Raw genomic sequence first — 6,937 nt, forward strand, 5'->3', positions numbered from 1 at the left:
CTCAGCAGCATCTGCAAAGCAGGATGTTAAACACTGCAGAGCTGCTTCTGTGCGGACAACAAGGGCGGTGTCATCAGCATAGAGCAGCTCCCAGACAAGATGGTTTAAGGTCTTAGCGTGGGCCTTCAGTCGCCTTAGGTTGAATAGGTTTCTATCAGTACAACATCGAATGTAGATACCGTCCTGATCATCAAGGTCTGCAGTGGCCCTTTGGAGCATCATGCTGAAAAAGATTGTGAGGAGGGTTGGTGCAAGAACGCAGCCTTGTTTTATACCATTGGTAATTAAAAAGGGCTCAGAAAGTGTGTCGCTATATCTGACTTGGCCGCGCTGATCCTCATGAAGTGAGATGATCATTTTAAGGAACTTGGGGGGACATCTTAAATGTTCTAAAATCTGCCATAGACCTTTTCTCCTCACAGGTATGTAATGACACTATGTAAAACAGCATGGATTGATCTGATATGGGAGATATTAACACCTAGCGTAAAATTCAATATTTCAAAAGTAACAAATGAAAATTAAAGATTAAATGATACTTTATGGAATCAGATATATTTTCCTTAAAAATATTCTCTTCTTTTCCACTTTTAAATTTGGAAATTTCTCAAAAACATAATTTCCAGCAAATCAATATTTATAGTGGCAAATATGTTAATTATGCTATTTCTAATTATCTCTGTTTGTTTTCACCTCATTAGCTGCCAGCAGACTACTTTGCTGCTCAAGGCGAAAGAGAACCTTGACCAAATTAAATGAAGGCTAGAGCAATTCCATAATTGAGTGTTTGTGTTCACATATAAATCTATTTGTTCTGGCTTGATTTGCTTGCTTTCCTTTAAAGTACCTCAGATAAACAAAAATTTCTTCCTTTTTAATTAATGACTGTCAAAATTGAGCTTTATTTAAATTCTAAAATAAATCTTGGGCATTAGTTTCAGGCTGCATAAATGCATTTTCATTTACTGAGCTGAATGCAAAATTGATGTAATTCCAGTTCTGTGGATTTTACTGCATGTAGTCTGAGCTTCCTAGATCCATCCTGCAAACAGAATGTCGTCATATGGATTACTATGAATCCATTATAAGCATTCCAATTAATATCTAGCGGCATTTCAGACTTCTTTCTAGACTTTGTTTTAGTCATCTGACCAAGAAGACTAATGGTTCAAATTCTATTCTTAAACGCATTTCTAATCTAGAAAATCCATTTACAATTAAGAGATGGATTTGAGATAAAATGAGATCTACTCCAAGGCATGCTGACTTATATCTAGCAGATATTGAAAGAGACAGGAGAATGTTCTTGAATTGTATAAAGGAAGTTGAGAAACAGCTGCTGTGCTATAAGAGTAGACTGGACAGTAAAACTGCCATAAATACAGCAAAGAAAAAATCAGTAGGAATAGAGAGGTAACTAACAGGGTTATTCAATTAGGCTAATAGAAGTAATATTTCAGCATAGCTTTGAATCCATGAAAAATACAAGGACTAAACAATTTATTCCGTAATTCTGCATGAACTGACTGCATGAAAAACTGTCTTCCACTTTTTGTAAATTGCTGAATCAGGAGTAATAGTATCAGACTGAAGTATAACAAATATCCAGAGAGTAGGACAGATATAGCCTTATTAGGAAAAAAAACTAAGCAGGGGAATAATTAAAATTATGAATTAATGCAGGCTGAAATAAAATGTAATATGGCTTATTGCAAAATAATTTTACTAATGTGCTATACTTCTTTGACAATATAATTGATTGTTCTTAGATAAGCAAAAAAAGGTGTTCCACTGAGACAGGAAAATACTCATGATCTATAATAGTCACAGATAAAATTTAAATTGCAATATTGTGTGTATTCTCACCTGTTTCTTTCCAAGATGGTAAAGTAAAATAAGGTCAGAAAGTGCTATTAGGATGCTCAGTGCTATTAGGATGCTCCATCAATAAAAAGGCAAGAGATGAGAAAAGTTTGACTTGCTCTGTATGACGGAAAAAAAGTAGAAGACAACTATGATTGCTCTTTACAAATGCATATGAAAGCTAAATTGCAGGTGGAAGAGATATTTAAACTAATGGATAATGTCATTGTAAGTACATATGTACCATCTTGCAGTTATTTAAGACAGAGTTTAAGAGATACATGACTAGCCTGGTATAGTGGCATAGGGGTTGGAAGTAGATGATCTTTAACGTCACTTCCAACCCAAACCATTCTATGGTGCTATGATTCTATGGCAAAAGTAAAAATACCTTAAACGCCTCACCAAAAAAAATAGGAGGGTGAGATTTGTACTACCTTTGATCTGGGTAAGAGTCAAGATTTTCATTTTTATACTTGTTTTTATTTGTTTTAATTGAAAACTTCCTCTTTTAAGTCTATAGTTTGTTTCCAGACCAAATTCTATGGCTTTTAAGTGCTTATTTGAATAAACTACTCCAGAGTACAATACTATCTAACCATTTTATGATAACCCTTTTACTATCAGTGCTTGAAATTCTGATCCTTCTTTTTTTCTTATTTTTATGTTTTTAATGATAATTGGAAGTAAAAAAATCCATGCAAAAACCTAAGTATAAAATTTGAAATTCTTTTTCATCACTAAGCTGTATATAATTGGAGTTCTGTAAACTACAAGACTTTTCTTTCTTGCTAATACTTAGTTTTTGTATCATAGGCTTCAACAAGGGGAAGTACCAGATTCTGCACCTGGAATGGGGTAACCCTGGATGTACATACAGACTGGGGAATGAGGTGCTGGAAAGCAGTGCCACAGAAAGGGACCTGGGGGTCCTGGTTGATGGCAAGTTGAATATGAGTCAGCAGTGCCCTGGCAGCCAGGAGGACCAACCATGTCCTGGGGGGCATCAGGCAAAGCATCACCAGCCGGTTAAGAGAGGGGATTGTCCAGGTCTGCTCTGCACTAGGGTGGCCTCACCTTGAATATTGTGTGCAGTTTTGGGCACCACAATATAAGAAAGTTAGTAAGGTATTAGAGAGTGTCCAAAGAAGGGCAATGAAGATGGTGAAAGGCCTGGAGCAGAAGCCATATGAGGAGAGGCTGAGGTCACTTGGTCTGTTCAGCCTGGAAAAGAGGAGACTTGAGAGACCTCATTGCAGTCTACAACTTCCTTCAGAGGGAAAGAGGAGGGGCAGGCACTGATCTCTTCTCTCTGGTGACCAGTGACAGGATCCGAGGGAATGGCCTGAAGTTGTGTCAGGTAGGTTTAGGTTGGATATTAGAAAAAGGTTCTTCACCCAGCCTGGAACAGGCTGCCCAGAGAAGTGGTCACAGCACCAAACCTGACAGAGTTCAGGAAGCGTCTGGATGATACTCTCAGACACATGGTGTGATTCTTGGTGATGGTCTTGTGCAGGACTGGGAGTTGGAATCAATGATCCTTGTGAGTCCCCTCCATATTCTGTGATTCTGTGATTCTGTGATTCTGTGATTCTGTGATTCTGTGATTCTCTTCTGTTGAACCTTGCTCTGATGCCCTTGTGACCCATTACGTTATCTTCCTTAAGAGATTGATGCCTATCATGTGCTGTGTGATTATAAAGAACAACCATGCAATTTCATTCTGAGTGAATCTTTTTTAATTTTATTTATTTAACCTTAAACAAAATTAAGTGGATTAAAAGGACAGATTCTTCCACTGATATGAATGAACCTCAGTAGAGCTATTTCAATTTCCATGGCTTACAACATGGACCAATATGAACATATTATTTGTTCTAAGATAGTGTTGTTCTTTCAGGCTACTGTGCAAAAAGACAAATCTACTGTTCTTTAAGCCATCTTCCAAGAATTTAGAAGCAACATAGGAAAGAGAGATATCTTTCATAGTCACACATACACCACCTTGTGTATTCTTTTGAAAAATGAAGGAGACGATAAAACTTCAGTCACAGAATCACAAAATGTTTGAGGTTTGAACAGACTTCTGGAAATCACCTTGTCCAATCTCCCTGCTCAAGGAGGGAGGCCTAGACATGAGTGCCCAGGACCATGTCCAGGTAGCTTGTGAATATCTTCAAGGATGGAAAGTACACAACCACTCTGGGCAACCTGTGCCAGTGTTCAGTCACCCTCACATTAAAAAACTTCTTCTGGATGTTCAGAGGAAACCTCTTGTGTGTCAGTGTCTGCCTACTGTCCTCTCACTGGGCAGTGTTGGAATTTGCCAACACTGGTTAGATCCCCCCTGAACCTGCTCTTCTCCACGCAGAACAGTTCCAGCTCTTGGAGCCTTTCCTCCAATGAAAGAGGTGCTCCCATCCCTTCATCATCCAGGTGCCACTTTGTTGGACTCTCTTCAGTATGTTCGTGTCTCTCGTGTTCTGGGGAGCCCAGAACCCGACACACCACTCCAGATGAGATCTCACCAATGCTGAATAGAGGGGAAGAGTCATCTCTCTTGAGCCTCTGACAGTGCTTTGTCTAATAAAGGCCAGGATTATATTAGATTTTTTTGCCTCAAGGGCTCATTGCTGGCTCATATGCAGCTTGGTGTCCAGCCAGGTCCTTTTCTGCAAAGTTGCTTTCCATCTTGGTGCATCCCAGCATGTACTGGTGCCTGGTGCTCTTCCTCCCCAGTTGCAGGACTTTGTGCTTCCTCTTGTGAAATTAAACAAGGTTCCTGTCATATCATTTCTTCAGCAGGTCAAGGACTCTGGATGGCAGCAAGATCCTCTGCTATATCAACCACTTCTCTCAGTTTTGTGGCATCTGCAGACTTTTTGAGGTGCCCTCTGCTCAGTCATTCTAATCATTAATGAAGGTGTGGACCCAGTATTGACTGCTGGGGTACACTGCTAGCTACTGGCTCCCAGCTAGACTTCATATCTCTGATCACCACCCTCTAAGCTTGATCATTCAGACCGTTTTCAATCCACCTTGGATTGAAAGCTGGATGCTTTCTCATCCAGCCCATGGTTCATCAGCTTCTTTTATGAGGATCTTATGGAAACTCAGGGGAAACTTTAGTCAAATGGAAGTTTGTTGGCTGAGCTTGATTAAGCAAGGTTATGATTTGGTACATTTGCAGATTGTGTGAATGAACATGACTTACAAAATTTCCATTTCTCTATATCTGAAGCATGTTTTTTAATTTAATAATATTTTTAAAATATCTCAGCTAGTTTGAGCTATCGTTGCATAAAACATGGAAATATATTCACCTGGGACCATACAGCACATGTTGAACCTTGCCTTAGTCACAAAGATACAGTTAAGGAAGTTGGGAATTAATACCCTAGGCATGTTAATGTGCCTTTTTGACAACTGTTATTAACTCTAACAAGGTATTTAAATTACAGATATTTTGCTGACTGAATATTCAAAAGGTTCTTGACAGCCAATCACCAGTCTCCCAGATGTGTTTTTGTGTTGTAAGTGTATCCTTGACTTTGGATTTTAGTTTAGATAGTTTATTCTATCTTTAGAGCCTTGGTGTCATAGATCACAGAATCGCAAAACTGTTAGAGTTGGTTGGGACCTCTGAGATCATCACTTGCCAGGTGTCAAAGGCAAGGTCACCTAGAGCAGGTTACACAGGAACTCGTCTGCATGGGTTTTGAATGGCTCCAGAGAGGGAGACTTCACAACCTCCCTGGGCAGATTGTTTCCCTCTGCCACCCTCAGTATAATGAAGTTCTTCCTCATGTTGAGGTGCAACCCCTTGTGTTTTAGTTTATGGCCACTACTCTTTGTCCTGTCAGTGGGCATGACTGAAAGAGGCTGGCACCATCCTCTTAAAACCCACCTTTGAAATATTTATATGTATTGATAAGATCCTCTCTCAGTCTTCTCCTCTCTGGACTAAACAGGCCCAGCTCCCGCAGTCTCTTTTCATAAGAGAGATGCTCCAGACCTCTAATCATCTTTGTGGCCCTCCGCAGGACCCTCTCCAGTAACTCCTCATCTTTTTTGTACTGAGGAGCCCAGAACTGGACTCCAGATGTGGCCGTTCTAGAGCTGAGTAGAAGGGAAATATCACCTCCCTTGACCTGCTGGCCACAGTATTCCCAGTGCACCTCAGGATACCATTGGCACTCCTGCTGGCAAGGGCACACTGGCAGCTCATGGTCAACTTGTCACCTGCCAAGAGACCCAGGTCTTTCTCTGCAGAGGTGCTCTCTAGTAGGTCAGACCTCAGCCTCTACTGGTACCTGGGGTTATTCCTCCCAGGTGCAGTACCCTACACTTGCCCTTGTTGAACCTCATTAGGTTTCTTCAGGTTTCTCTCTGTCCAGCTTTCCAGTCCATGAAGGTCCCACTGAATGACAGCACAGCCTTCAGGTGTAGCAGCCACTACCCTCAGTTTCATATCATCATCAAACTTGCTGAGGGTACATCCTATCCCTTCATCCAGGTCTTTGATAAACAAGTTGAATAAAGCCAGACTCGGTATTGATCCCTGGAGAATGCCACTGACTACAGGCCTTCAACTGGATTCTACTCCTCTGATCCTCTGAGCTCTGCCATTCAGCCAGTTCTTGATCTACCTCACTGTCCATTCATCTAATCCACATTTCCTGACCTTACCTAAGAGGATGTTATGGAAGACAGTGCCAAAAGCCTCACTGAAGTCAAGGTAGACAACATCCACTGCTCTCCGCACATTGACCCATCCTGCCATGACATCATAGAAGGCTATAAGTTTGGTGAAACATGATTTCCCCTTGGTGAATCCATGCTGACCACTCCCGATGACCTTGTTTTCTTCTACATGCTCAGTGATGAACTCCAGAATGATTTGTTCCATCACCTTTCCAGGGATGGAGGTGAGGCTGACTGGAGAGTACTGCTCCAGGTCCTCCCTCTCACCCTATGTGAAGATGGGAGTAACACTGGCCTTTCTCCAGTCATTGGGGATCTCTGCTGTTACCCATGATTTTTCAAAAATGATGGAAAGTAGCTTAACAGCAAC

General features: G+C 40.9%; 1 long non-coding RNA gene across 1 annotated transcript; it reads right to left on the reverse strand.

The window, feature by feature from the left end:
• Positions 1 to 888: 888 nt before the first annotated feature.
• On the reverse strand, positions 889 to 6,623 carry LOC127464282 (uncharacterized). The gene is made up of 3 exons (XR_007901275.1): positions 6,553 to 6,623; positions 1,867 to 1,983; positions 889 to 1,042 (listed from the first exon to the last, which is right to left on the reverse strand). It is a non-coding gene; the product is annotated as an uncharacterized LOC127464282 (long non-coding RNA).
• Between the last annotated feature and the right edge of the window lie 314 nt (positions 6,624 to 6,937).

The sequence above is a fragment of the Manacus candei genome, unplaced genomic scaffold (genome assembly GCF_025592945.1).
Source record: "Manacus candei isolate 608988 ecotype Guabito, Panama unplaced genomic scaffold, ASM2559294v1 h1tg000008l, whole genome shotgun sequence".
Lineage (NCBI taxonomy): Eukaryota > Metazoa > Chordata > Aves > Passeriformes > Pipridae > Manacus > Manacus candei.